At 39.4% G+C, this 27,643-nt stretch overlaps 2 protein-coding genes and 1 long non-coding RNA gene across 5 annotated transcripts in view; 2 read left to right on the forward strand and 1 right to left on the reverse strand.

Annotated features, from left to right (window-relative positions):
- The window catches only part of ORC5 (origin recognition complex subunit 5), a 1,223,002-nt gene that overhangs the window by 462,899 nt on the left and 732,460 nt on the right, over nt 1-27,643 (reverse strand). The gene's annotated exons all lie outside the window — the stretch shown is intronic.
- LHFPL3 (LHFPL tetraspan subfamily member 3) overlaps nt 1-27,643 on the forward strand; it is a 552,997-nt gene that overhangs the window by 184,573 nt on the left and 340,781 nt on the right. The gene's annotated exons all lie outside the window — the stretch shown is intronic.
- LOC146400073 (uncharacterized) lies at nt 6,180-11,306 on the forward strand. The gene is made up of 2 exons (XR_014816110.1): nt 6,180-7,084; nt 7,896-11,306. It is a non-coding gene; the product is annotated as an uncharacterized LOC146400073 (long non-coding RNA).

Genomic DNA, 27,643 nt, shown 5'->3' on the forward strand with positions numbered 1-27,643 from the left:
GGATAGGTTTTGAAAGTGACAGAAACCCAAGTCAGTGAATTTAAGCAAAAGGAGAAAGTGTTGTCTCTGCAGCAGAGAAAGGCTACTGAAGGCTTTCACAAGATTGGAAGACCTTAAAGAATCAGGTCTCAGGGACTAGTCCAGAGGAATTGCCTCTAGATCTCTGTCTCTCTGTTGTTTTTGTCTCTGTCTCTTGACTCTGCTTGTCTTTCCCTGGCTTTATCATGCAGATAGGGAGGCTTTCCCCATGTAAGGAGAGGGCTGCTGAAAAACCCAGATTCCTACCTTCTCAAACTGGCTATTCAAGTAGAAAGAGAGAAGATTTTTCTCAAAGTTCATATCATCAATGCAAGAAAAGATTTGAATTGGTCCTGCAAGAGCCCTTTTCCTACCCCTCTGATTAAAGTTTCTCAACATTTACTGTGCATAAGAATTACTTTGGGTACTTTGGAAAGTTCAGATTCCCAGGCATCCTTAGCAGAAATTCCAGTGCAGTGGTTAGGAAAACCACATGAAGTGGGAATGAGGTGGTTTTCCCAAACAAAAGGATACTAGCCAAACAAACACAAAAAAAATACATCCATAAAAGAACTTCCTTTAGGATTTGTGATTCTGTGAAAATGTTGACAAGCATGTCTATGGCATGGTACCATCAAAACATAGAGGTGGGCAAAAAAGATGGTGCCTTTTGTATGACAACAACATAGCAGTCCTCAGCTCTCTAGTTACAAATGACAAATTTATTAGCTGTTTCCTTAAGTAATATAAGTAAATAATGGCCAGTGTCAACTTGAAAATGTGACATACCCCTTAATGATGTTAGGCAAGCATTTCTTTAAAATGCTGATCACTGTATTCTGAATGTTTGTGCCCCCCCCCCACCCCAGGAAATTCATATTTTTAAATCCTAACTGGTATTAGGAGGTGGTAGCTTTGGGAGGTGAAGCTCTCACGAATGGGATTAGTGCCTTTATTAAAGAGACCCCAGAGAGCTCTCTTACCCTTTCTACCCTGTGAGGACACAGCAAAAAGCACCAGCTGTGAAACAGGAAGAGACCCCTCACCCAACTCTGCTGGTGCCTTAATCTGGATGTCCCAGCCTCCACAACTGTGAGACATAAATTTCTGTTGTTTATAAGCTACTCAGTCTGTGACACTGATGCATAATCCTGTTGAACCACTTGAGAAATGTTATCTGGACTTTTATTGGCATTGCTGTTCAGACTTTTTAGTGTGTGAACAGCAGAGGCCATGAAGCGGTTTTAAGATCTTGGAAATTAATTCTGATTCTGTGGACCCAGTATTAATACCATGGGGTTCTTCTCAGCAAAGACAGACAAGTACTCATTCAGTGGTTGTACTCAGTAACTATTAAGTGAGAGGCACTATTGCTGTGATAAGGAAGATTCTCAAAATTCCTACCCTGGTGGATCATACACTCTTGTGGGGAGACAGACAATAGCTAAATACACATCTATAAAATAAAATGCCCAATAATGTTAAATGCAATGAGGAAAAATAAAGCTTGATGGAGTAACAGGGGATGCCACTTCAGCAGGACCAGGGACATGGTCCTTCCAAGGAGATGACACAGGACTGAAATGAGAGCACCAGTCATGTACAGATCTGGGGAAGGGCACAAAGGCAAAGGCCCCAAGGGCGAGAACAAGCTTGGTGTGTTCAGCAAGGCAATGGTGGGTGATGAGTTTGCAGGCACAGGAAGGGGATTTATACTGTAGGGCCTATAATCCATTGCAAGGAGTTGACGTGGTTTTTTTTTTTTTTGAGTTTACCTTATTGAAGTGTAGTTGATTTATAATGTGTTAGTTTTTGATGTACAGCAAAGTGATTCAGTTATACATATATGCATACTTTTTTTCATATTCTTTTCCCTTATGGTTTATACAGGAGATTGAATATAGTTCCCTGTGCTATATAGTAGGACCTTGTTGTTCATCCATTCTAAATATAATAGTTCACCTCTGCTAATCCCAAACTCCCAATCCTTTCCTTCTCCACTCACCCTCCCCCTTGGCAACTATAAGTTCATTCACTATGTCTGTAAGGAAGTTGTATTCTAAATGTGGTGGGGAGCCACTAGAGAATTTAGAGGTGGTTGTGGTGAGAAAACTTTAAAGTTTATAAGATCTATCTGGTTTTTGTGGGGTGCATAGACTGAATGAGTGATTTGGTAGGAGTTTATAAAAGCTGTCTTCAGGTGGTGGCAAAGGAGATGGTGTGTGACATGAATAGATTTGGATATATTTTGAAGGATAATGCACAGGATTGGAGGCCAAGGGGAAGAGAGTTTCAATAAGCAGAGGACAGTAACAAATGTTAAGAATCCCCCCTCATGATGAGAATACAATCATAGTAGGAGACCTTAATACCCCCCTCACATCAATGGACAGATCCTCTAGACAGAAAACCAATAAAGCAACAGAGATCCTAAAGGAAACAATAGAAAAGTTAGACTTAATTGATATCTTCAGGACACTACATCCAAAAAAATCAGAATATACATTCTTCTCAAATGCTCATGGAACATTCTCAAGAATCGACCACATATTGGGACACAAAGCGAATCTCAATAAATTTAGGAGCATAGAAATTATCTCAAGTATCTTCTCTGACCACAATGCCATGAAATTAGAAATCAACCATGGGAAAAGAAATGAGAAAAAACCTACTCCATGGAGACTCAACAACATACTACTAAAAAACCAATGGGTCAATGAAGAAATCAAAAAGGAAATTAAAAACTACCTGGAAACAAATGATAATGAAGACACAACCTCTCAAAACCTATGGGATGCTGCGAAAGCAGTGCTCAGAGGGAAATTTATAGCAATCCAGGCCTTTCTCAAAAAAGAAGAAAGATCCCAAATTGACAACTTAACCCTCCACCTAAACGAATTAGAAAAAGAAGAACAAAAAAGTCCTAAAGTCAGCAGAAGGAAGGAAATTATAAAGATCAAAGAAGAAATCAATAAAATAGAGACTCAAAAAACAATAGAGAAAATTAATAAAACCAAGAGCTGGTTCTTTGAAAAGGTGAACAAAATTGACAAACCCCTGGCCAGACTCACTAAAAAGAGGAGAGAAAGAACCCAAATAACCAAAATTATAAATGAAAAAGGAGAAATCACAATGGATACAGCAGAAATAAAAAAACCATAAGAGAATACTATGAACAACTATATGGCAACAAGTTTGACAATCTGGAAGAAATCGACAATTTTCTCGAATCTTACAGCCTGCCAAAACTGAATCAAGCAGAAACAGACCAACTGAACAGACTGATCACTAGAAATGAAATTGAAGAGGTCATAAAATCACTCCCTACAAATAAAAGTCCAGGACCAGATGGCTTCACAGGTGAATTTTATCAAACATATAAAGAGGAATTGGTGCCCATCCTCCTTAAACTCTTTCAAAAGGTTGAAGAAGAAGGAATACTCCCAAAGACATTCTATGAGGCCACCATCACCCTCATTCCAAAACCAGGCAGAGATACCACCAAAAAAGAAAACTATCGGCCAATATCATTGATGAATATAGATGCAAAAATTCTCAACAAAATCTTAGCCAACCGAATCCAACAACATACCAAAAAAATTATACACCATGACCAGGTTGGGTTCATCCCAGGTTCACAAGGATGGTTCAACATACGCAAATCAATCAGCATCATACACCACATTAACAAAAAAAAGGTCAAAAATCATATGATCATCTCAATAGACGCAGAAAAAGCATTTGACAAAGTTCAACATCCATTCATGATCAAGACCCTCGCCAAAGTGGGTATAGAGGGAACATTCCTGAATATAATCAAAGCCATTTATGAGAAACCCACAGCAAATATAATACTCAATGGGGAAAAACTGAAAGCCTTCTCACTCAAATCTGGAACAAGACAGGGATGCCCACTCTCACCACTGCTCTTCAACATAGTTTTGGAAGTCTTAGCCACAGCAATTAGACAAACAAAAGAAATAAAAGGCATCCATATAGGAAGAGAAGAGATCAAACTGTCACTGTATGCAGATGACATGATACTATACCTAGAAAACCCTAAGGACTCAACCCAAAACTCCTTGAACTGATTAATAAATTCAGCAAAGTAGCAGGATATAAGATTAACATTCAGAAGTCAGTTGCATTTCTGTATACCAGCAATGAAATATTAGAAAAGGAATACAAAAATACGATACCTTTTAAAATTGTACCTCACAAAATCAAATACCTCGGAATACACCTGACCAAGGAGGTAAAGGACCTATACGCCGAGAACTATAAAACTTTAATCAAAGAAATCAAAGAAGATGTAAAGAAATGGAAAGATATTCCATGTTCCTGGATTGGGAAAATCAATATTGTGAAAATGGCCATACTACCCAAAGCAATCTACAGATTCAATGCAATCCCTATCAAATGACCCATGACATTTTTCACAGAACTAGAACAAACAATCCAACCTTTATATGGAACCACAAAAGACCCAGAATCGCCAAAGCAATCCTGAGAAACAAAAACCAAGCAGGAGGCATAACTCTCCCAGACTTCAAGAAATACTACAAAGCCACAGTCATCAAAACAGCATGGTACTGGTATCAAAACAGACAGACCGACCAATGGAACAGAATAGAGAATCCGGAAATAAACCCTGACACCTATGGTCAATTAATCTTTGACAAGGGAGGCAAGAACATAAAATGGGAAAAAGAAAGTCTATTCAGCAAGCATTGCTGGGAAACCTGGACAGCTGCATGCAAAGCAATGAAACTAGAACACACCCTCACACCATGCACAAAAATAAACTTAAAATGGCTGAAAGACTTAAATATACGACAGGACACCATCAAACTCCTAGAAGAAAACATAGGCAAAACACTCTCTGACATCAACATTATGAATATGTTCTCAGGTCAGTCTCCCAAAGCAATAGAAATTAGAGCAAAAATAAACCCATGGGACCTCATCAAACTGAAAAGCTTTTGCACAGCAAAGGAAACCAAAAAGAAAACAAAAAGAGAACTTACAGAATGGGAGAAAACAGTTTCAAATGATGCAACTGACAAGGGCTTAATCTCTAGAATATATAAACAACTTATACAACCCAACAGCAAAAAAGCCAATCAATCAATGGAAAAATGGGCAAAAGACCTGAATAGACATTTCTCCAAAGAAGATATACAGATGGCCAGCAAATACATGAAAAAATGCTCAACATCGCTGATTATAAGAGAAATGCAAATCAAAACTACCATGAGATACCACCTCACACCAGTCAGAATGGCCATCATTAATAAATCCACAAATAACAAGTGCTGGAGGGGCTGTGGAGAAAAGGGAACCTTCCTGCACTGTTGGTGGGAATGGAAACTGGTACAGCCACTATGGAGAACAGTTTGGAGATACCTTAGAAATCTATACATAGAACTTCCATATGACCCCGCAATCCCACTCTTGGGCATCTATCCAGACAAAACTCTACTTAAAAGAGACACATGCACCCGCATGTTCATTGCAGCCCTATTCACAATAGCCAGGAGATGGAAACAACCCAAATGTCCATTGACAGATGATTGGATTCAGAAGAGGTGGTATATATACACAATGGAATACTACTCAGCCATAAAAAAGAATGACATAATGTCATTTGTAGCAACATGGATGGAACTAGAGAATCATCCTGAGTGAAATGAGCCAGAAAGACAAAGACAAATACCATATGATATCACTTATAACTGGAATCTAATATCCAGCACAAATGAACCTTTCCACAGAAAAGAAAATCATGGATTTGGAGAAGAGACTTATGGCTGCCTGATGGGAGGGGAGGGAGTGGGAGGGATCGGGAGCTTGGGCTTATCAGACACAACTTAGAATAGATTTACAAGGAGATCCTGCTGAATAGCATTGAGAACTATGTCTAGATACTCATGTTGCAACAGAAGAAAGGGTGGGGGAAAAATGTAATTGTAATGTATACATCTAAGGATAACCTGACCCCCTTGCTGTACAGTGGGAAAAAAAAAAAATCCCCCCTCAGAGTTCCTATTGTAGCGCAGCGGAAATCAATCCGACTAGGAACCATGAGGTTGTGGGTTCGATCCCTGGCCTCACTCAGTGGGTTAAGGATCCCGTGTTGCCATGAGCTGTGGTGTAGGTTGCAGACACAGCTCAGATCTGGCATTGTCATGGCTGTGGCATAGGCCATCAGCTGTAGCTCTGATTAGATCCCTAGCCTGGGAACCTCCATATGCTGTGGGTGCAGCCCTAAAAAGCAAAAAAGAACCCCTCCTCCAAATAGAGAGAGTGAAGACAGAGAAAAAGGCCTTGAAGAATAGGTCAATTTTATTTTCAAATAGAAAGAAGAATATCAGTGGTGATTTTGAGAGAGATGCAGGTAGTGTTGGGGAGGAAGCTAGACAGAGAGGAATGAGGGGGGAGAAGGGGATGAGGAAGATCAGGCAACAGAGCCCCTGGGGCCCCTTGGAAGGTCCTGGCCTCACTAGGGCCACGTGGCTCGCTTGCCCTCAGTTAAAGGTCTGAATACAGAGGGAAATTCACTTCTCATCTTCTAAACCCTTTAAGGAATATCTGTTTATGTCTGTCTCTCCACCCGATAGAGGATACCCTGGGACTCAGAAAATTGTAACAAGGGCAAAAACTGTATTTTGGTATTCAAATAGGGTGACCATATTGATTTAAATGTAAATCAAATGTCAGAGTTTACTCATGATTATCTTTGGGGACCTTGATCTATCCATCTCCATTCTCTTGGAAATGGCTCTTCCAAATTAATGAAATTCTCAAGAAAGCAGAGGATTTATGTAGAAGGCTGATGATTAAATGAATAGTTCCTTAGGCCTTGTAATCCATTTTCCACAAAGGAAATAGAAATGCGTTAACTTTTACATCAGGAATTCTGTTGGTTTGATCATTGCAGAGGGATTGGAGTTTTCCTTTTGGGTTCGGCAGACATTAAGGGATTTATCAACATATTTCAAAGCCATTGGGTGAGTTGCTATGATTGGTAGAAACATATGCAAGAGCAGGAGGACTTAGCAGTTATGTAAATTGAGTCATTTAGTTTCCTCTTGGAGAATGAACAATGTTAGAATAAAGGGATTGAAGCTAAATTTGGTGAGAAGCGTTCACAGACTCTCTTTTCACCCTGGGCAGATAAAGCAGTTTAAAAATGCCTACTGTGTGCCCAGAACTTTACAGTGCATACAGAATCATAGTCCCTGGTATGAACAAGAGAAGAGCTACTTGAGCGAATAAGACAAATGTTTAAGAATCAGTGATGAACTATCTAAGGTAATCTATAATGAAGAACTGTAAACCAAGTGCCATAGAATATATTAACAAATGTTCCAATCTCATGGCTTTATTTTTCCCTAAGATCACCAGGCCTCTTTCATGATTATGAAAGACTAATTATGACTTTCATATTAATTAAGAACATCATGATTATGTAGATTCTATGCTCTCACACTCCATCTTTTTATTTCCTAGCGAATTAAGTCCAAGCACCTTAGCTTGGCATCCACGATGTATGTCTGAAGACTTTTTTGGGTGTAAGGGATAGGAAACCTAACTGTGGCTTTGGCAGAAAAAGAAATGCATGAGCTCCTGTAAACAGTCTAGGTTTGGGCCTGTTTTCATGCATGGCTTGATCTAGGAGCTCTTTCTCCCCAGCTTTCTATGAAGCTTTCTCTTGCATTGCCTTCGCTCTCAGACTCTACATGTTAGCTCCTGGCAGCTCCAGGCTCACAGCATGTACTTTTTTCCCAGTAGGCCCAAGAAAAGGTTCATTGCATCTTTTGATTCTGATTGGATCACATGTCCAATCAGAATCAATTTTGAACCAATGACTATAGTCCAAAGGATATGATGGGAGTTTCTGTCATGTCATAGAGGAAACGAATCTGACCGGGAACCATGAGGCTGCAGGTTTGATCCCTAGCTTTGCTCAGTGGGTTGGGGATCTGGCATTGCTGTGGGCTATGGTATAGGCCAGTGGCTGTGGCTCCGACTGGACCCCTAGTCTGGGAATCTCCTTGTGCCATGGGTGTGGCCCTAAAGAAAAAAAAAAGGGGGTATGTTGCTCTGATTGGCCAGACCTTTTAACACACCTACACACCTTCCCCTGGATATTCTTTGCTGTCTTTGGGACAGCCACACAACATACCTTAATGCCACGACTCCTCGTTTAGGCCCTATATCCCCAACCTCATCTCTTGCTGTTCCCTCTTCAACCCCCAGTGTTACAATCACAAAGAATTAATTCCTGTTTCCTAAGAACCCCAGGCCCTCTTTGGAATAATGAGCTGGTGTTTTTGCAGTTGTCACTACCTGTGATACCATCTCCTCTCTCCAGAGAAAAAGTCTCATTGTTCAAGATCCAACTCTGGCCTGGCCTGAGCTGATGAAAGGTCTTCCAAGAAGTGTGATAAAGAATATACATCAAATATTGGGTAGAACACCCTCTTCAGCAAGCAATTTCCATATCCTGTCTTCAGGTGGCATCTCTCTTTCTTTGCAGCAGGCAGGAAATGGTGCTGAAAGATCTGGCCCCCAGCTGGAGGACCAGACTAATTGGGGAGGTAGCAGGAGAAGAGCCAGGCCGATTCTTCAGCTGGGCTAGTGGTCTGGTGAGCCAGATCAGGGATGGAGAAGACCTGTGTAGGGCCATTTCAGAAAAGGCTGAGTCAGCACAGAGGATAGGGCTACTGGGTGGGAGTCTAGCATCAGACTAGTCAGACTGGGGTAAACTAACACGGGCAAATCTGAGCCTGAGATACAGGTAGTATGAGTCAAGGAATGTAGACATGATGAGAGGAGTGAGGATGTGCAGGTACAAAACTGGGCTGTGAGAGAATACTGCTTTCATTGCTTCTTATCCAAGCATGTTTCTATGCTGTGATTTTATCCTCCTAGCCGAAAGGGTCCTCACTACAGCTTCTGTTGGAGTGTTAACAGTAGTATAACATCTGAAAAGGGCTATGACATATTAGGAAGGAAAAGATGATACATTTGGATGATGATTATAATTGCAACTCAGAGTTTGAGATGTGGGCCAGAGTTCTAGATCTAAGTCATTTTACATCCTATGTAAAAGAGAGGAAAGCAAATGAGTTCCCAGAGACTTGCAGAAGATGAGATACTGGTTCTATTTTCCAGTGACTCAAATATAGCCCAAGTCCCATTGCACTGGAGGCCGCATGGCTCTTTATGGCCATAAACATCAAGCATGTAGCCTAGAGAATGCCTTCCTGCCCAGCAGTGATATTTCCAGCTCACCCAAGGCCCAGCGCAGCCAGATGTAATTGGCAGACAGCTAGTGTGTCTGGTTGTTTGCTTGTCCTTGTAAAATTGAGCGTGACAAGCCAATGAGGGGTGGAGCTGTGCTTGTTGTAAACATACTTAGAATTCAAGAAAGGCAAAGTATAGATGTGAGAGTTTGATTTGTGAAGCTCATAACTATGCATTCATTTCTTAACCATAGTTCGTTAAATTTAACAGTTGTGTGACTCTGAATTCACAGATGACAACAGCGACATATTTTGGGCAATAAATTACTAGCTGCTTTAAGAAAGGGGACTGATTTAACAGTGTACTGTCGAATAGTAATAGAAGCACTAAAATCTGTCTTTCTACCTCCAAGGGTTTTGTTTCAAAGGTTTGGATTGCAACAATAAACATTCTTTTAATTCTTCACCATGTGAGCAAGTCCACTTTCAGAGGCAGTCATTTACTTGTCTTGTAATAAAAAGTAATTTATGATCTGTGATATTGATTTCATTTCTGCTTTCTCTCCATGGCATGGGCATAATGCTCTTTGGTTGTACTTGTAGAAAGTGCTTCACAATTATGTAACATCTGAAACAAAAATATTGCCTGTATTTTAAAAATAAATAAGAATTCTGGAAGTTGGAACATGGTTTGGAATGGGTCTGAGTTACAAAGTCTTAAGTCAGCACTGAAGGATGCTCACTTATCAGTTGCTTTGTGCTCTAAACTACTGATGTTCGTTTTTACAACAATGATTGCATGTCTTTTCATTTGATTTTATTCCTGTCAGTAGTGAGTATTCTTTTCTTTCCCTCTGCAACGCTTTCCTCTTCCCAGAGGTGTCCAGGCTAATCAGCTCAATTTGTCAGTTGAGAACTTCAGGGAACAGTAGAACTCCAGTGAAGATGGAAGTGGCTGTCACAAGCCAACAACCACAACATCTGTTAGCCACTAGATAAAATAAGAGTTGGCAAGGGCCATTGGGTCTGAACTGATTATCTTCCTAGTGGGAGGTTAAGCTTCTGCTGGGAGCCCAGTTGACTTTGTGGCCCAATTACATCATTGGCCTTAAAATGAGACTCTTACTTTCAGAGATGCTTGAAAGGCATTTGTTTTAGTTTTTCCTGCAACCTGAGACGCTCACAAAGACAGCCTGGCCACTGGTTGTGTGTGAACATGTCTTTTAGGATTTCCTTCAAGGATCACATCTAGATATATAACCATGGGATCCATATGGGAAATTATTTATGTTGTGGGTTTGAATAGAAGGCCATGAACTCAAGAGTACAGGAAATATCATATCTTTTTATTTTTCAGTTAACAGTTTAGTTCAGACTTGATGATATGCCACAACTTGCTGGCATATAATATCCTCAGCTATCCATAGAGCTCTCCATGGTTTTTCTAAGGTTCTAGGAGGCAGGATAGTCCCTCTGACCATTAGGTACCTGTCCCTACATATCCCAGCCCATGTCATCAGTGACCTTGTTTTAACACTGGGCACACAGGAAACTATGTCAAGGCTTTAATTTCTCCCAGGTTCTCCCAGTTCTTAGTGCCAGGGGCAAACTTATAGTTTCTAATGTCCAAGAAACCAGAGCTCTCTCTCCTCCTTCCAGCCTAGATAATGTTTTTAGCCTTAGAAAATCTTTCTCTTTCTCCCTTTTTCCATCGACAGCATGCACATAAACTTTTCTTTCTTGTTCCTCTGACCCTGGGTAATCTATTTTTATCTGGGGAAGTCCTTTTCTCTTCATGTTTTCCTCACAAGTACCCACATCTCCTTATACCCCTTTTGCTTCTGGACACAAAAGCCACACAGAGAGGATTCTGTAGGCAATCTTTATGTCTTTCTCTGGAAGGGAAGAGGACATAGAAAGTATAGGATGAAAATTATAAATTATTATCACAAAAATTATCCGGTATAGGTACCTGCATACAGTCTAAAAGGCAGACGCCTGGTTGATTCATTTTTGCACTGGACAAACAAAGAAAAACACTGGACAGAAGGACCTGCAAATCTTATGCATCAAATAATATATGAATTTGTCACAGTGTCCAGGGTAAAAGAAAAACTGAGTTTAATGTGCCAATAAGGAGAAATTGAAAAGAGAATCAGCTTCCCCCAAATCTTCCAAGGGATCTATAATTTTCTTGCTTCCACTTCCAAATTAAACTGTTTTACACATACGTATGTGTGTGTGTATATAACTTAATGACTTTTATAGTCATCTTTTAGCATTGGATGAAATCCTCTACATTATAATATTTTTAATGAAGGTACATATTTATAAATAGAAACAACAGAACTAATGAAATTTCTTGGACCTTGTACTGCACTGGACATGAGTGACCACTCTTTTTTTTTTTTTTTTTTTAAAGAGCTGCACATGTGGCATATGGAAGTTCCCAGGCTAAGAGTTGAATCAGAGCTGTAGCTGCAAGCCTATGCCACAGCCACAGCCACACCAGATCTCAACTGTGTCTGCAACCTATACCACAGCTCACGGCAATGCCCGGTCTTTAACCCACTGAGCAAAGCCAGGGATCAAACCTGCATCCTCATGGATACTGGTTGGTTTTGTAACCAGCTGAACCCCAACAGGAACTGTAACTGCTCTTTTTTTTTTTTTTTCCTTAGTAATATATCCATTTTATCTTTTTAAAAAAAAATTTTATAGTTGATTTACAATATTCTGTCAATTTTTGATGTACAGCAGAGTGACCCAGTCATACATATACATACATTCTTTTTCTCACATTATCCACCATCATGTTCCATCACAAGTGACTAGATAGAGTTCCCTGTGCCAAACAGCAGGATCTCATTGCTTATCCACTCCAAAGGCAATCGTTTGCATCTGCTAATCCCAAACTCCCGGTAACCCCACTCCCTCCCTCTCCCCCTTGGCAACCACAAGTCTGTTCTCCATGTCCATGAGTTTGTTTCTTTTCTGCAGATAGGTTCATTTGTGCCACATATTAGTTTCCAGGTATAAGTGATATGATTTGGTATTTGTCTTTCTCTTTCTGGCTTACTTCACTTAGTATGAGTCTCTAATTCCATCCATGTTGCTGCAAATGGCATTATCTTCTTTTTTATGGCCGAGTAGTATTCCATTGTGTATATACACCCATATCTTCTTAATCTGTTCATCTGTTGATGGACATTTAGGGTTTTTTTTTTTTAATAACTTTTTATTTATTTATTTATTGTCTTTTTGCCATTTCTTGGGCCACTTCCACGGCATATGGAGGTTCCCAGTCTAGGGGTCTAATCAGAGCTGTAGCTGCCAGCCTATGCCAGAGCCACAGCAACGCAGGATCCAAGTCGCGTCTGCGACCTACACCACAGCTTACGGCAACACCGGATCGTTAACCCACTGAGCAAGGGCAGGGATCGAACCCGCAACCTCATGGTTCCCAGTCGGATTCGTTAACCACTGCGCCATGACAGGAACTCCGACATTTAGGTTGTTTCCACATCTTGACAACCACTCTTTTTTGAATCTCTCATCTCCCTTGGACTCCACAGAAACACTTTTTTATGGTTCTTTTGCCTTTCTGACTTTTCCTCCTTGAAATCCTTCATGAGGCTTTTTCATCTATCCACATCTGAATACTATCCATGTTTAAATCCAGGTTTCCAATCTTGGTCCTCTATCCCTCTAACAAGATGATCTTACTCTCTGTGATTTAACCACTTGCTATCCCCGCCCAGCCCTCTGAACTTTGGACCCTACATCCAAATACAAGCCAAACACCCCTTTCTGAATGTCCCTTAGCCACTCAAACTCAACACTGCCAAAGTAGAATGCCTCAACTTCTATCCCACTAACCTCACCCTGCTTTATAGTTCTTTTTATCATCCATATGGTTTTTATTTCCATCCCTGCTCCCTAATCTTGACTAGTCCTTTCAAGCACACAGAATGAATACCTATTCTAAGTAGCTGCTGCTGCTGCTTTAGATTTATTCCCATCTCCTTGCTACTGCTGTCATCCAGTTGGCTCTGGGACTCCAGATTTGAGTGCACTTTTTGCATCTACCCCTGCCAGCTGGGTAAATTTTGGTCTCCCTTTTTCTTTCTTGGATTTAACTCCCCTTTTAATATTTGATCCCATTCTATTTCTTTGATTATATTGTCCCCTGCAATCTTAGAAGCAACTCCCTCAACTAGTTTCAGGCTGCCCTCCACTGGTGAAGGATGTCCTAACTTCCAAACTTGCCTTAAAATCTTGACTCCTCACTTTCCTTGACTTCCTCAAACCACTCAGCCATCATTGAATCTGCTCTGGACTCTACACCCCTGCTGACACTGCCTTATTTAAGCCCTCACCTCCTCTTCCCTGGATTATTCAAACTACACCCGTGTGGTTCCCAGTCTCCTATTTTGTTCCCCACATGGTAGCCAAAATGATTTTTCTAAAATGCAGTGCCAATGAATAAATCAGCAAATATTTTCAACTCTGATATCTCATCAGAAAAAAAATCTATGAAATGTTTCAAATACATTGATTTTGGCCTCAACTCTAGAGACAGTAATTCAGTGGATCTGAGACAGGGTTTTAGCATCAGTGTGCTCAAAGAGCTCCTTGGGTAACTCTGATGTGCAACCTCCTTAGCGTGGCCTTCCCAAATCCACCTTGGCCAGCCTCTACCCTCATTTCCACCTCACCTCCTCTCCAAAAGCACTGGAGGTTCTCTCTTCTCTTTCTCTATCCTGGGGTCTATTACAGTCTTGATGTTCATTGACAGTAACTGGACAATTGCAGGATGGCAGCAGGTATTAGCAAAGAGCCAGAGCTGGTGTTTTTTGTTTTTTGGGTTTTTTTATTTGTTTGTTTGTTTTGAGGTCATTAAGTGCCCTGGAGCTTCAGTTTAAGAATTCCTTTGTAATGGATCACACTATAGTTCAATAAATTCCTTTTCTTAATTCTTTGTTCTGTGCTATTTCTGTAGAGCACTAGACAAAATAATTCCTCACCCTACTTGGTATTTACACCTTTAAAGTATTTATAGGCATCTTTTGTATCCTCACTTAGTCATCGCTGAACTAAGCAGTATGCGTTTTGCTTCCACACTATTAATTTAGAAATCCATTCCTTTATAAGGTGGTAATTTTTCCTGAATTATTATTTTCCTCAATATTATAATTGTGGCTTTTCTGCTTTGAAGAGCTAGACTGTAAGCCCCCTCAGGATAGTAGTTAGGACATACAATTACAATTTCTCCCTCATTGTTACCTGTCCTATGCTTGACATAGACCTGGTCATAAAATATTGGGAGTTAGTGGAAAGAGTGAATTTACCAAGACTGTATATGTATAGTAAGTTCCTACTACCCTTTCTGTCATTTTTTTGGTCTTGTTAACCCACATTTAAGATGCTTATTACTTCTACAACCAGGTGTTTTAGGCATCAGTATTTCTCTGGTTCAACTGCAGATAAGTTATTCAAGACACATTATTCTTCAGCAAGAAAGAAACCCTAGGAGAAAATGAAATATTTTCTATTATTTTACATCTCTGGGAAAGGATTGATCCTATCATATAACTTGATGAGAATTTGCCAAAAATCCAAATGATGCTTCTATCAAGCAATATAAATTGTCATTCTGGATCTGTATTACAAGAAGTTGTATTTGGCTACAATCCAATGAAATGTACCCAGATGCAATTTCCAAGGCATTCAGAATTGTACCCTTCATTTGATTCTGTGCAAACCCATGTAGAAGCTGGAAAACATTCATTTTCTGTTACTGAGTGAAATAATTCAAGACCCACCTCAGCAAGTCCTTGATAACCAATAGAAGCCCTCCCCACAAACAGCTCCCTCAAGCTTCCAGTTTTGTTCTAAACACAGGTTTAAGTGAAAAAGGGTCTTTACCAGCAGAGGAGTAACCTTTGAGCCCAGCAACAGTGAAAGCAACAGATCTGCTAAATTTCCAACAGAGAACTCTGAGATTAGTCATTAGGCATACTATAAAGAAGAAAAACCCCGTGCCAGGGGAGGAATACATCAAGATCAGGCTAGCCTTTGCGAGCTAAGGACCATGAGAGAAGCGCGGGCATCCAAAGAGACAAGAAAGAAGCAATGCAGAGAGAGGAGAGCAGTGAATATTAAAAGCAGCAGGGAAAGCAAGCTGTGGAAATCATAAGCTTATTATACATATTGGGACTGGAAGCCTGGGAAAGAAAGAAAAGAGAATAGTTATGTTGTTGGAAGGTAGGATGCACGTGGCACCAACATACTTGTTGTGGGAGCTGCATGTGCCTCTCAGCACAGTTAATGTAGCTCTGCCACCTGGAGGGATCATCCCAGGACTGCCATGGAAGCTACATCATCTTCCAATGGCTCACAACGTCTACACCTTTGTCTACTGCCATAGCTGCTGAGAGGGCATCATGAATAATTCGTGATCATAAAGAGGGCCCAAACTCAAACCAACATAGGATGTCATTTAGTTTTCCTGTTTAGGAAAGTGCAGATGTATACAGTACCTTTTCTAAAAAATTTTATTAGAGTGTGGTTGACATACAGTGTTGTGCCAATTTCAGCCATACAGCATAGTTACTCAGTCATTTATATACACATTCTTTTTCTCATACTATCTTCCATCATTTTCTATCCCAAGAGATTGGTTATAGCTCCCTCTGCTGTACAGTAGGACCTCACTGCTTATCCACTCTAAATGTGATAGTTTGTATCTACCAGCCCAGTCCATCCCACTCCCAGTCCATCTCACTCCTTCCCCTCTCCCCCTTGGCAACCCTAAGTCTGTTCTCTATGGCCCTGAGTCTTTTTCTGTTTTGTACATAGGTTAATTTGTGCCATATTTTAGATTCTACATATAAGTGCTATCATTTGGCATTTGTCTTTTTCTGACTTACTTCACTTAGTATGAGAATCTCTAGTTGCATCCATGTTGCTGCGAATGGCATTATTTTGTTAAAGATTTCTAATTTTAAAAATATTTAGTAGAGTGGTATGCTTGTGTTCCCTTCTCCCTGGTTTTTATGTGTTGTTATAGGTTTTTGATTCATGATTACTGTGAGGTTCATATAGGTTGACCTATAATAACTAATATTTATCTCTAATGAAACTGGGAGACATCCGGCACCTCAAACTGTGATCAATGAAGATGGAAGGCAGGTGAATGGGAGAGGATGGAGAAGTTAAATCTTGACAAATTCACATATCTTTTAATGGTTGACCCAGCCCATGTGCCTGGGAAGACTTTTGATTTCATCTCTGGGTCAGTTTGAAAGTTTTTTTCCCATGTATGATTTCCCAGACCATTACATCAAGTCTGCCCCTAAAGTAGGAATAAATAATTGGCTCTTTCTCAATATCAGTTAAAGTTGTTCTGTCAAGGGAAGCTATTGATCCAATCTTCTGTGATCTGATCTTGCTCAGGAAACATGAAACATAACTTTTGACCTCTGATTCCACACATGCTTCCCCTTGAGGGCTAGCCTCAAATTTCCTGTTTGATTTAATCATTTTACACTGATAAGAGGCCCCCATTGTTTACTTCCCATATCCCACTTGTACTGGGTATTTCCAAAAGGTAGTAAATTAAGCTTGTATTTACACAAAAACTCTTCCACTAATTCCCTTCACATCGATACATTTATAATAGAACACATCAAAAAGTACCAAAGAATGTCAATAATGGGCAGTAGCCTAAGGCTTAAACAAGCATTAATTCCATCCTTCTTCATCTGTATTCTTTCCTGAAGTCCTTGATCTCAATACTATGGGCTATCTAACCCCCCAATTCTGGTTAACCTTTTCTTAAGTTGCAGAAGATGTTTCTGTCCCTCAGGATGGGAGGATAAAAAGGAATATTAACTGTTGAACCCTTGCAGCTTCTTTAATGAGGCTGGCTGATCTTTAACCTGAGAAATTGGTGGTCCATCTGCTCAAGAGGAGCTTGACTTCTGCAGTTGTTTGGCTAGTGTCACAGAAGGCATTTCAACACATAGCCTCCATCTGGTCACTGCTACTTACTAATCTAAAAAGAGACTTGGGGATGTGGGAGAGAGTGACATTTCCAGTTAACAATAATTATTTCTAAAAGCCCTCAGCTTCTTTTCACATATCCTCCTACTCTGACACTTCCATTTCCCATGAAGGACTTTTATAAAATGAGATTATCAGTGGAATCTTTAGACTATATATAAGAAAGATATTATTGTGCTAAATTTCCTCAGTCAGGCAACCTTGGTTTTACTTTTTGGTTGTTTGTCTATTACCCCTCCTACTCAATTGTTGTGGCTTCCAGCCCCACTTGTTTGCTTTTCCTAGGTACATTGTACATATCTGAAGCACATATGATGAAACATGGTGATCTAAGCCTGCATCTGAACCATCACCCAACCTCTGTAGCTGTTTTATCTGTATTGATGAGTGATGAAATTTGTGCCTGTCCATCCATGATGCATCTGTTAGCTTCATTAACACAGATAAAGTTTTTGGATTCCCTGCTTCATGAATAGGAACATTTTGAAGGATTGTTATCACTGACACCCCTTTTGCTAAATTAAATCAAGACAGCAGTCTTAAAATGTGGTATATATTTCCAATGGAATATTATTCAGCCTTTAAAAAAGACATTGTACCATGTGCAAAAATATGGATGAACCCGTAGGACATTATGCTAGGTGAAATAAATCAGACACAGAAAGACATGATCTCACTTAAATCTAAAATCTAAAAGGTCAAACTCAGAAGCAGAGAGTAAAGTTGTGGTTGCCAGGGGCTGAAGGGTGGGAGCAAATGGAGAGGTATTTGTCTAAGAGTGTAAAGTTTAATTCATGCAGGAAGAATAAATTCTCTGGATGTACAGCTTCGTGACTGTAGCTAACAATTCCACATCATATACTTAAAATTTGCTAAATGGGAAGGTATTAAGTGTTTACACCACTCCCCCAAATAGAGAGAGAGAGAGGAGAGAAAGAGGGCTGGAAAGAAAATAGTAGCTTTGTGAGGTGATGGATATGTTAGTTTGATTATGCTGATCATTTCACAATGTATACATATATCAAAACATCAAACTTGTATACCTTAACTATATCCAATTTCCATTTGCTAATTATACAAGGGCCAGGGGGAGATAACACTGTCTTTCCCTAATAGTCTCTAAGGCAAATGGATAAGGGACATTGGAGAGAATTATCTAGTATTACTTATATACCATCCTACCTCTGAACAGATGATTCCTTTAGTTTCCTTGCCACCAACGTCCTCCTTGGGTAGGTAAAGGCTATTCTGAAACAAGTGTCAGTTTTAGGCAATATCTATCTGACTGTCTCTCAACAGACTGTAGGTCGTAGTGAATGGAAGTCAAGGCAAGGTTTCTTCTGCAAGAAATAGTCCTTCCTGAGTCCTGCTAGAGAAAATAAAACTCAGCACCTCTTGGTTTCTGTTCAGTGCCAATTAGTTATGAATTCTGCCACAAAGACCGTACTTACCATGCACTATTGTATTAATTAAGCTTTGAAGTGCCCAAGCCATGAATCACCACTGTGTAATCAATGCTAAATTTTTAGCAAAAATAGCCCTCCTTACTCCACACAGGCTTTGCAAATCTGAACACTGTGACAGCTAAAGTGAAGCTTGTAAGAAATGTGTTCTGAGATCAAAGCTCAGGAAGCCTAACAGTGGAAGGTTTCAAGAGGCTAAAAATACGTTGACACCTAGGGATGAGTATCACCTGACCATGCAGAGCTGAGTTACAAAAGCTGGAGCCCAATTTGGAAGATTATCGTTCACATGTCCTGTATGGTCATGAACATTTGTCTTTGAACACAGAACCAAACACCCACAGGGTGTTGCAGGACAGCATCAGTGCATTTTCAGATGCCATCTCAAAGAGGCTCAGAATAAAGTATTTTCACTGCCTCATCATCTACTCCACATGGTGGCCATCCACTGCACCAGGCAGATGTTTTGCTTTCTTTATCAGAAAGGTATTGGAGGGAGCTTTATGTCCATGTAGACCAACTTAATGTCTATATGTCGACTTTGGAGAGGGAGTGGAAGTTTCTGGGCAGGGATGGGTGGGAAGAGTATTGGGGTGGGTGCATCCAGAAGCCCATGGATCAAGAGGGTCAGGTCAAGCAAGAAAATAATCTAGTCTGGCTGGCCTGGAAATAAGATCAGTGGTTCTCAAAAGTTGGTCTGTGATGAAATCTGTACCAGTTTTCTCAGAAATGAGGAAGATGAGAACAAGGTAGTGAGTTCTTTCATAAAGCTAAATTCAGTGCACTGTTTTCTTTTCAATAAGTTCCTTTCTTTTATCCTGAGATTATGTTCTTTTCTGTTTTTCTGGTATTAATATTCCCTTTAACAAAATGATACTGGAATGGTGGTGGTTGTTGTTGTTGTTGAAATGTTATTACCTAGAAAAATAAAGTTGGCAAACCTATGTTAGTTCTCTTTGAGTGGGTAAGCTAAGGTGGAAAGGGGGAGTTCCTGATCCACTAAATGTTGAAGTCTGGAAGGCAGAGTGTTATGGCAGAGGATGAATTGGTGGAGAGAAGAATAATAGGAAATAATGATATCCTGCTGGGGAGTTAGAAGGGCTAGATGTATGCGGTGTTGACTGCATACTAGGAGTTTGGGCTTTAATCTCTTGATAATAAAATTGATGAAAGTATCATTCAGAGACCTTCAATGCTATTTTCTAGGCCTTGTTTAAGATGTGGGGAAATGAGGTGGTACAAAATGAGAACGAGATTTTAACACACCTTACCTGGCTAGAGAGGTGGTCTATGGAGGAAGGTAATAAAAAACAATGTTTTTGAGAATGAAGAAGGTATTGAAAGTGTGGTTAGCAAAGGGACAGAAAATTTAGAGCAGTGGTTCTAAACCACAGCCAGTTTCCATCCCCCATCCCCATCCTAGGTTACAGGGATGTTTGGCAATGTCTGGGGACATTTTTGATGGTCATGACTGGAGTTGGGATACTACTGACATTGTACCACTAGCCTCGTGCTCAAGTCATGTTGGCATCAAATGGCATCTAATCAATGCACAGGACAGCACCCCACAACAATGAATTTTTAGAGCCCAGATGTTAGTAGTGCCAAGGCTGAGAAATCTTGCTCTATAGGAAGTTAATTTCAGTGTAATAAAATAGCATAGAACTACTAGGCATTCTGGGGTACAGTATTAAAAGATCAATACAATGGTTGAGGAAGAAAGGGAATGAAAATTTATTGACAACTTCTAATATGTCAGGCACAGGCAGTAAATCCTGATTTGGCATCATAATGATCCTAGGTGTTAGTTATTGTTATCTCCCTCTTATAAACGAGGACAGTGAAGCTGGGGAAGGTGGTGATTGGCCTGCAACCAGTTAATGATCAAGATCAGATTTGAACCTAGCCCTGTTCCATTTAATCATTCACCAAGGCCAGTCAGGCATTGATCATTCCGCTCTCTCCATCCCCACTCTCTTAGTTCAGAGTTGCCGTTATCTGTTGCCTAGGTTACTGAATGCAACAGCCTCCCACTGGCTTCTCTCTCATCCCTTCTTGCAACTGTAGTCAAAGGGAGCTTTCTAAAGAGTGCTTCTGACCATATCGCTTTCCTGCTTAAAACCCTGCAGTGAGAGGGCACTGGGAATTTCTCTACTTCTCTGTGCTTGTGCTTGTTTTCCTCATCCCCCTGCAACACACACACACACACACTCACACCTCTGGCTAACTCCTACTCTAGTTCTTTCAGAACCTACTTTTAGGGGGAGAACTTCTCTGATCCCCAAGTCTATGTGCTCCTGCCCTTCCTATATGCTCCCTGGCACCTGTGCATATCCCATTATTGCCTTTACCACCCTTTGAATTAGTGGTTCACTCATTTCTCTGTCTCTCCCACTAAAATGTAACCAACTTAAGAGCAAGGACAGTGTGATTCCAATAGCACCAGGCACATAGTAGACCCCAATGTTGAGTGAATGACCCCACCATCCCTCTGCGTGAACACCAAGTTGGGTTCAGTATTCTCCACACAGGAGGGCCAGGGAAAAGACTGTTTTTCCCCATAGACAAAAGGTGCCGAGGGTCTTGAATAAGGGGAAGGAAAGAGGAGATATGAAATACACAAAAGAAACAGTCTATAAGACTTGCTGACAGATTGGCAATGTGGGAGAATGGAGAGAGATTACTGGAAAGGATTTGTAAGTCAAAGTATCTAGGATGCTAAAGTTGTCAGAATGATAACATGGAAGCAAGCTTGTGCCTTGCATAATCTCAATAAATATTAAATGGATAATTTGAATGTTTTTCTTTAAATTTGAGAACCATCTAAATAAAGCATAGATGGCATTTAGAACCACGGGAATAAATGGGATCCCCTGAGGAGAACATCTCACAAAGAAGAGAAAGGAGCCTAGGAGGAAGCCCAGGGAATGCCAACAATTATAAGTCTTTAAAGGAGAAGCCTGTGAAGGCAATGAAAAAGCTGATGCCAAATGGACAGAGAAAATCAGAAGAGTGAGAACATGCTATGAAAGACCACAGAGGAGAGTGTTTGAAGAAAGAACTGGTCCTCTCAGTGTCAAGCTGCTGAGAAACTGAGTAAGATAAGGGAGAGAAGTGACTTTTCCTCCTGGTAAGAGGAAGTACCAGGGTGCCAGCCAACACAGAGAGGACAGAGACAACAGCTCAAGGGTCTTGGTCTTCTGAGGTCCAATATCCAGAAACTGGTCCCAGAGACTTGGCCTTAAAAGTTTTCTTTTACTTTCTTTTCTTTCTTTTCTTTCTTTCTTTCTTTCTTTCTTTCTTTCTTTCTTTCTTTCTTTCTTTCTTTCTTTCTCTCTCTCTCTCTCTCTCTCTCTCTCTCTCTCTCTCTCTCTCTCTCTCTCTATTTCTTTCTTTCTCCCTTCCTTCCTTCCTTCCTTTCTTTCTTTTTTTGTCTTTTGTCTTTTTAGGGCCACACCTACTGCATGTGGAGGTTCCCAGGCCAGGGGTCCAATCAGAGATGTAGCTGCCAGCCTATGCCACAACCACAACAACACCAGATCCGAGCCACATCTCTGACCTACACCACAGCTCACAGCAACCCCGGATCCTTAACCCACTGAGTGAGGCCAGGGATCAAACCCACAACCTCATGGTTCCTTGTCAGATTCGTTTCTGCTGCACCATGACGGAAACTCCAAAAGTTTTCATTCCTTGTCTCACTTTGACTTTGTTTCCCTAAGCAAGATAAGGCAATTCAACCAGTGAAGATTAAAGCCCTCCAGTAGTCTGAGTGGTCTGAAGGAGCCATAAGTGCTTATTCCATAACTTTAATGGAAAAGCCAGTGAGGAGTGGTCTCATTTTCTGAAGAACAAAAGCAGATATTAGGACGGACTGTCATAAAAAAACTGAGACCCAATCTCAGCTCTTTGAGCTTTCCTGAATTAGTCCTGTACAGAACATGCACTGATACCCAATTCTATTGTTCCATCTTCCCCCAGATGGGAATCTTGCATAAGAGACCCTGCCCAGACAACTCATGGTCCTCAATAGGGCATGGCCCTTGCCTCCTTCCCAGATGCACCCATTGCCAAGTAGGAGGCTGCTGGAACTGGCCCACTGCATCGGGAAGTGAGGAGACCACTGACGCTGCTTCCTTTTTCATTGACTTTTCTCAGTGCAAGAGCTCTTTTTAAGATACCTGCAATTTGGAATTTTCAATCATTCAACCCCCAGATGTGGGTGAGGAAGCACAGAACTGTCTGATTTTAATTCTTCTCAGTAATCTAGGTGCCATTCAGAGAAAATAGAAATAAATCATTGTATTATAACCCAAATGCTGATGGTCATAGAACATCACTGATAACTGGAATTTCAGTCCTTTCCGAAGAATTTTAAGATCCCATTTTGAGGTAATTAAAGTAACTCCAGTAGTAAACTCAAACTCACATTTATAGGTCTGGGGGAAGATGTGTATGTCTCAAGGTTATCTCAGGAGGTAAGTTAACCACATTCACAAGTCACTTTACAGAGCAAGTGGTGGTTAGGCAAGTAACCACAAGATTATAACTTGCCTTCACAAAGACGGAAATTTGCAACATTAAAGGATCAGATGCATTTTGATGAGACATCTGTTTTCCTCTCCCTCAGAAGTATAACATTTTCTTTTCCCATTAACCCCAAGCCCTAAAGCCATTTCTCTCTCTGTTCTTTCTAGGTCAATGAGGAGTTTTTGCTGAGAAAGGATGAGTGAGAGCAGTTTAGCAGCAGTGATAGGGGCTCTTGACAAACACACACAAAAAACCAGCCATGGGTAGGTTCCTTGACACTCCACCCTTCTTGCATATTGCAACTCTAATTATCTGCAAGATGATTACTAAAGAAAAGTGGTGTGTTAGTATGTGGTAAATGGAAAGTGATTTGAGAATAAGGAGTGTGCAATTGTGAAATTCTTTAGAATGAGAGGTCTTCTTCCTACCCCTAACCAAGTGGAACTGGTATTATAAAGCAGGCTCTGGAGAAATGCAAAGGTTTAGCCATTGAAAATGTATCTGCCTTCATGGAGGACAACATCATTTAAGCCTCAAATTTAAGTCTTTGTGTCCTTATGTCCCCCTAATAAGTTTTCAAATCATTTTTACCTCTGTAAGTTTTCCAGTTCCTTCCTCGGTTTGATTAGGACCAACTGAATGATGTGAAAATTATTCCCATTTACACCATTCTTGTAAAAATGAGTGCTTCTCCACAATCACTATCTTTAAAAAAAAAATGAGGTGTAATGAACATATAACATTGTAATAGTTTCAGGTGAACAATGCAATGATTTAATATTGGTGTATACTGCAAAATGACTAACAGTAAATCTAGTTACCATCTGTCACTATATAAAATTTTTTTTCTTGTGATGAGAACTTTGAAAGATGTAATTTCCTGGCAACTTTTAAATATGCAATACAATATTATTTATCCTTATGACATTTCATAACTGAAAGCTTATATCTCTTGACCCTCTTCATCCATTTAGCCCATCCTCCAAGCCCCTTGCCACTAGCAACTACTATTCTCTTTTCTATGAGTTTTATTTTGTTATGTTTATTCATTTGTTTGGGTTTTTTAAGATTCCACATATGAATGAGATCATATAGCATTTGTCTTTCTCTGATGACTTATTTCACTTACGATGATTCCCTCAAAGTTCATCCATGTTGTCACAGTTGGTAAAAATTCATTTTTTAAGACTGATTAGTGTTTTATTATATATATAACACACCTTTATACAGTTGTCTTCCAGTGAATATGGGTTGTTTTCTTGTCTTCGCAATTGTAAATAACATTGCCGTGAACATAGGGGTACATGTATCTTTCCAAATTAGTGTTTCATGTTCTTTGGAAAAAGTAGAATTGCTGGTTCATGTTGTAGTTTTATTTTTAATTTTTTGAGGAACCTCCATTCTGTTCTCTATAGTGGCTACGTCAATTTACATTCCCACCAACAGTGCACAAGGAATCCCTTTTCTCTACCTTCTTTCCAACACTTATTTTTTATAATAGCCATTCTAGTACATGTGAGATGATATCTCACTGCAGTTTTGATTTTTGCTTTTCCTAAATAGTGATGTTGAACTTCTTTTCATGTGCATGTTGACCATCTATATATGTTCTTTGGGAAAAAAATGTCTATTCAGATCCTCTGCCCATTTAAAAAATCAGTTGTTTGTATACACAATGGAATACTACTCAGCCATAAAAAAGAATGAAATAATGCCATTTGCAGCAACATGGATGGAACTAGAGACTCTCATACTGAGTGAAGTAAGTCAGAAAGAGAAAGACAAATACCATATGATATCACTTATATCTGGAATCTACTATATGGCACAAAAGAACCTTTCCACAGAAAAGAAAATCATGGACTTGGTGAATAGACCTGTGGTTGCCAAGGAGGAGGGGAAGGGAGTGGGGTGGATCAGAAGCTTGGGGTTAATAGATGCAAACTATTGCCTTTGGAATGGATTAGCAATGAGATCCTGTTGTGTAGTCTAGTCTAGTCACTTATGATGGAGCATGATAATGTGAGAAAATAGAATGTGTACATGTATATGTAACTGCGTCACTATGCTATACAGTAGAAAAAAATGTATTGGGGAAATAACTAATTTTAGAAAAAGGAGGAAGATTTGCTGCAAAAAAATAAAAATTAAAAAAAATTTTAAATCAATGGTTTGATTTTTTTGCTATTGAGTTTTATGATTTCTTTATATATTTTAAATGTTAACTCCTTATTGGATATATAATTTGCAAATATTTTCTCCCATTCAATATGTTGTCTTTTCATTTTGTTGACAGTTTCCTTTGCTGTACAAAAGTTTATCAAATTTTATGTAGTCCCATTTGTTTATTTTTGCTTATGTAGCCTTTGCTTTTTGGAATCAGATCTAAAAGATCATGACCAAGACCAGCGTCAAAGAGTTTACTGCTTATCTTTCCTTCTAGGATTTTCATGGTTTCAGATCTTGCATTCAAGTCTTTATTCATTTTGAGTCAATTTTTGTATGTGGTACAAGATAGTCTAGTTGCATTCTTTTGCATGTGGTATCCAGCTTTCCAAACACTATTTATTGAAGAGAATATCCTTTTCCCACTATATATTCTTGTATCCTTTGTCATAAAATAATTGACCATATATGCATGGGTTTATTTCTGGGCTCTGTATTCTGTTCCATTGATCTATGTGTCTGTTTTTGTGCCAGTACTATGTGGTTTTGATTACTGTAGCTTTGCAGTATAGTTTGAAACCAAGGAACTTGATATCTCCAACTTTGTTCTTTCTCAAGGTTCTTTTTGGCTACTGTGGTCTTTTGTGGTTCCATACAAGTTTTAGAATTATTTATTTTAGTTCTGTGAAAAGGGCCACTGGGATTTTTATGGGGATTGCATTGAATCTGTAGATGGCTTTAGGTAGCAAGCGTGATTATTTTGACAATATTAATTCTTCCAATCTATGAGCATGGAATATTTTTCCATTTATTTGAGTCTTCTTCAGTTTCTTAATGTTTTATAGTTTTCAACATATGGGTCTTTTACCTCCTTGGTTAAATTTACTTCTATGTATTTTATTCTTTTTTGATGACATTGTAAATGGGATTGTTTTCTTAATTCTCTTTTTGATATTTCATGGTTAATGCCTTAACTATGTCATGGTTAACGTGTAAAAATGTAATAGATTTTTATATGTTCATTTTATATACTGCAACTTTACTGATTTATTTATTTATTTATGTTGCCTTTTAGGGCCATACCCATGGCATATGGAAGTTCCCAGGTTAGGGGTCAAAATCAGAGCTACAGCTGCTGGCCACAGCCACAGCCACAGCCACAGCAACACAGGATCTGAGCTTTGTCTGCAACCCATACCACAGCTTACAACAACACCAGATCCCCAACCCACTGAGCGAGGCCAGGGATTGAACCTGCATCCTCATGGATACTAGTCAGATCTGTTTCTGCTTCACCACAGTGGGAACTCCCATGCAACTTTACTGAATTTATATATTTATATATAAATTTATATATTTATATATTTCTTCTAACTGGTTTTGATGGCGTCTTTATGGTTTTCTATATATAAATTCATGTTATCTGCTAATAATGACAGTTTTGTTCCTTCTTTTCCAATTCGAATGCCTTGTATTTCTTTTTCTTGCCTAATTGCTCTGGCTAGGACTTCCAAAACTATGTTGAATATAAGTAGAGAGGGCATATCTGCTTATTCTTGATCTTAGAGGAAATCTTTGATCTTTCATCATTATGTATGATGTTAGCTGTAGGCTTGTCATATATGACCTTAATTACGTTGAGGTATGTTTCTTCTTTACCCAATTTGCTGAGATTTTGTATCATAAATGAATGTTGAATTTTGTCAGATGCTTTTTCTGCATCTATTGAGATGATCATATGATTTTTACCCTTCATTTTGTTAATGTGTTATATCTGATTGATTTGTGGATATTGAAGCATTCTTGCATCCCTGAAGTAAATCTCATCTAATTGTGATGTATGATCCTTTTAAAGTATTGTTGAATTTAGTTTGCTAATATTTTGCTGAGGATTTTCATTTATGTTCATTAGGGATATTGGCCCATAATTTTCTTCTTTTGTGGTGCCCTTGTTTTAATTTTGGTATCTAGATAATACTGCCCTTCTAAAATGAGTTTTAAAATGTTCCTTTCCTTTCATTTCACAGACAAGTTTGAGAAGGATATGTATTAAATCTTCTTTAAATGGTTAGTAGACATTACCAGTGAAGACTTCTGGTCCTGGATCTTTGTTGGGAGATTTTTGATTATTGATTAAATCTCCTTATT

The sequence above is a fragment of the Sus scrofa genome, chromosome 9 (genome assembly GCF_054392235.1).
Source record: "Sus scrofa isolate SSC_HxYL_T2T_F1_AM1 chromosome 9, Sscrofa_HxYL_maternal_Yorkshire_Landrace_v2.0, whole genome shotgun sequence".
Taxonomy (NCBI): domain Eukaryota; kingdom Metazoa; phylum Chordata; class Mammalia; order Artiodactyla; family Suidae; genus Sus; species Sus scrofa.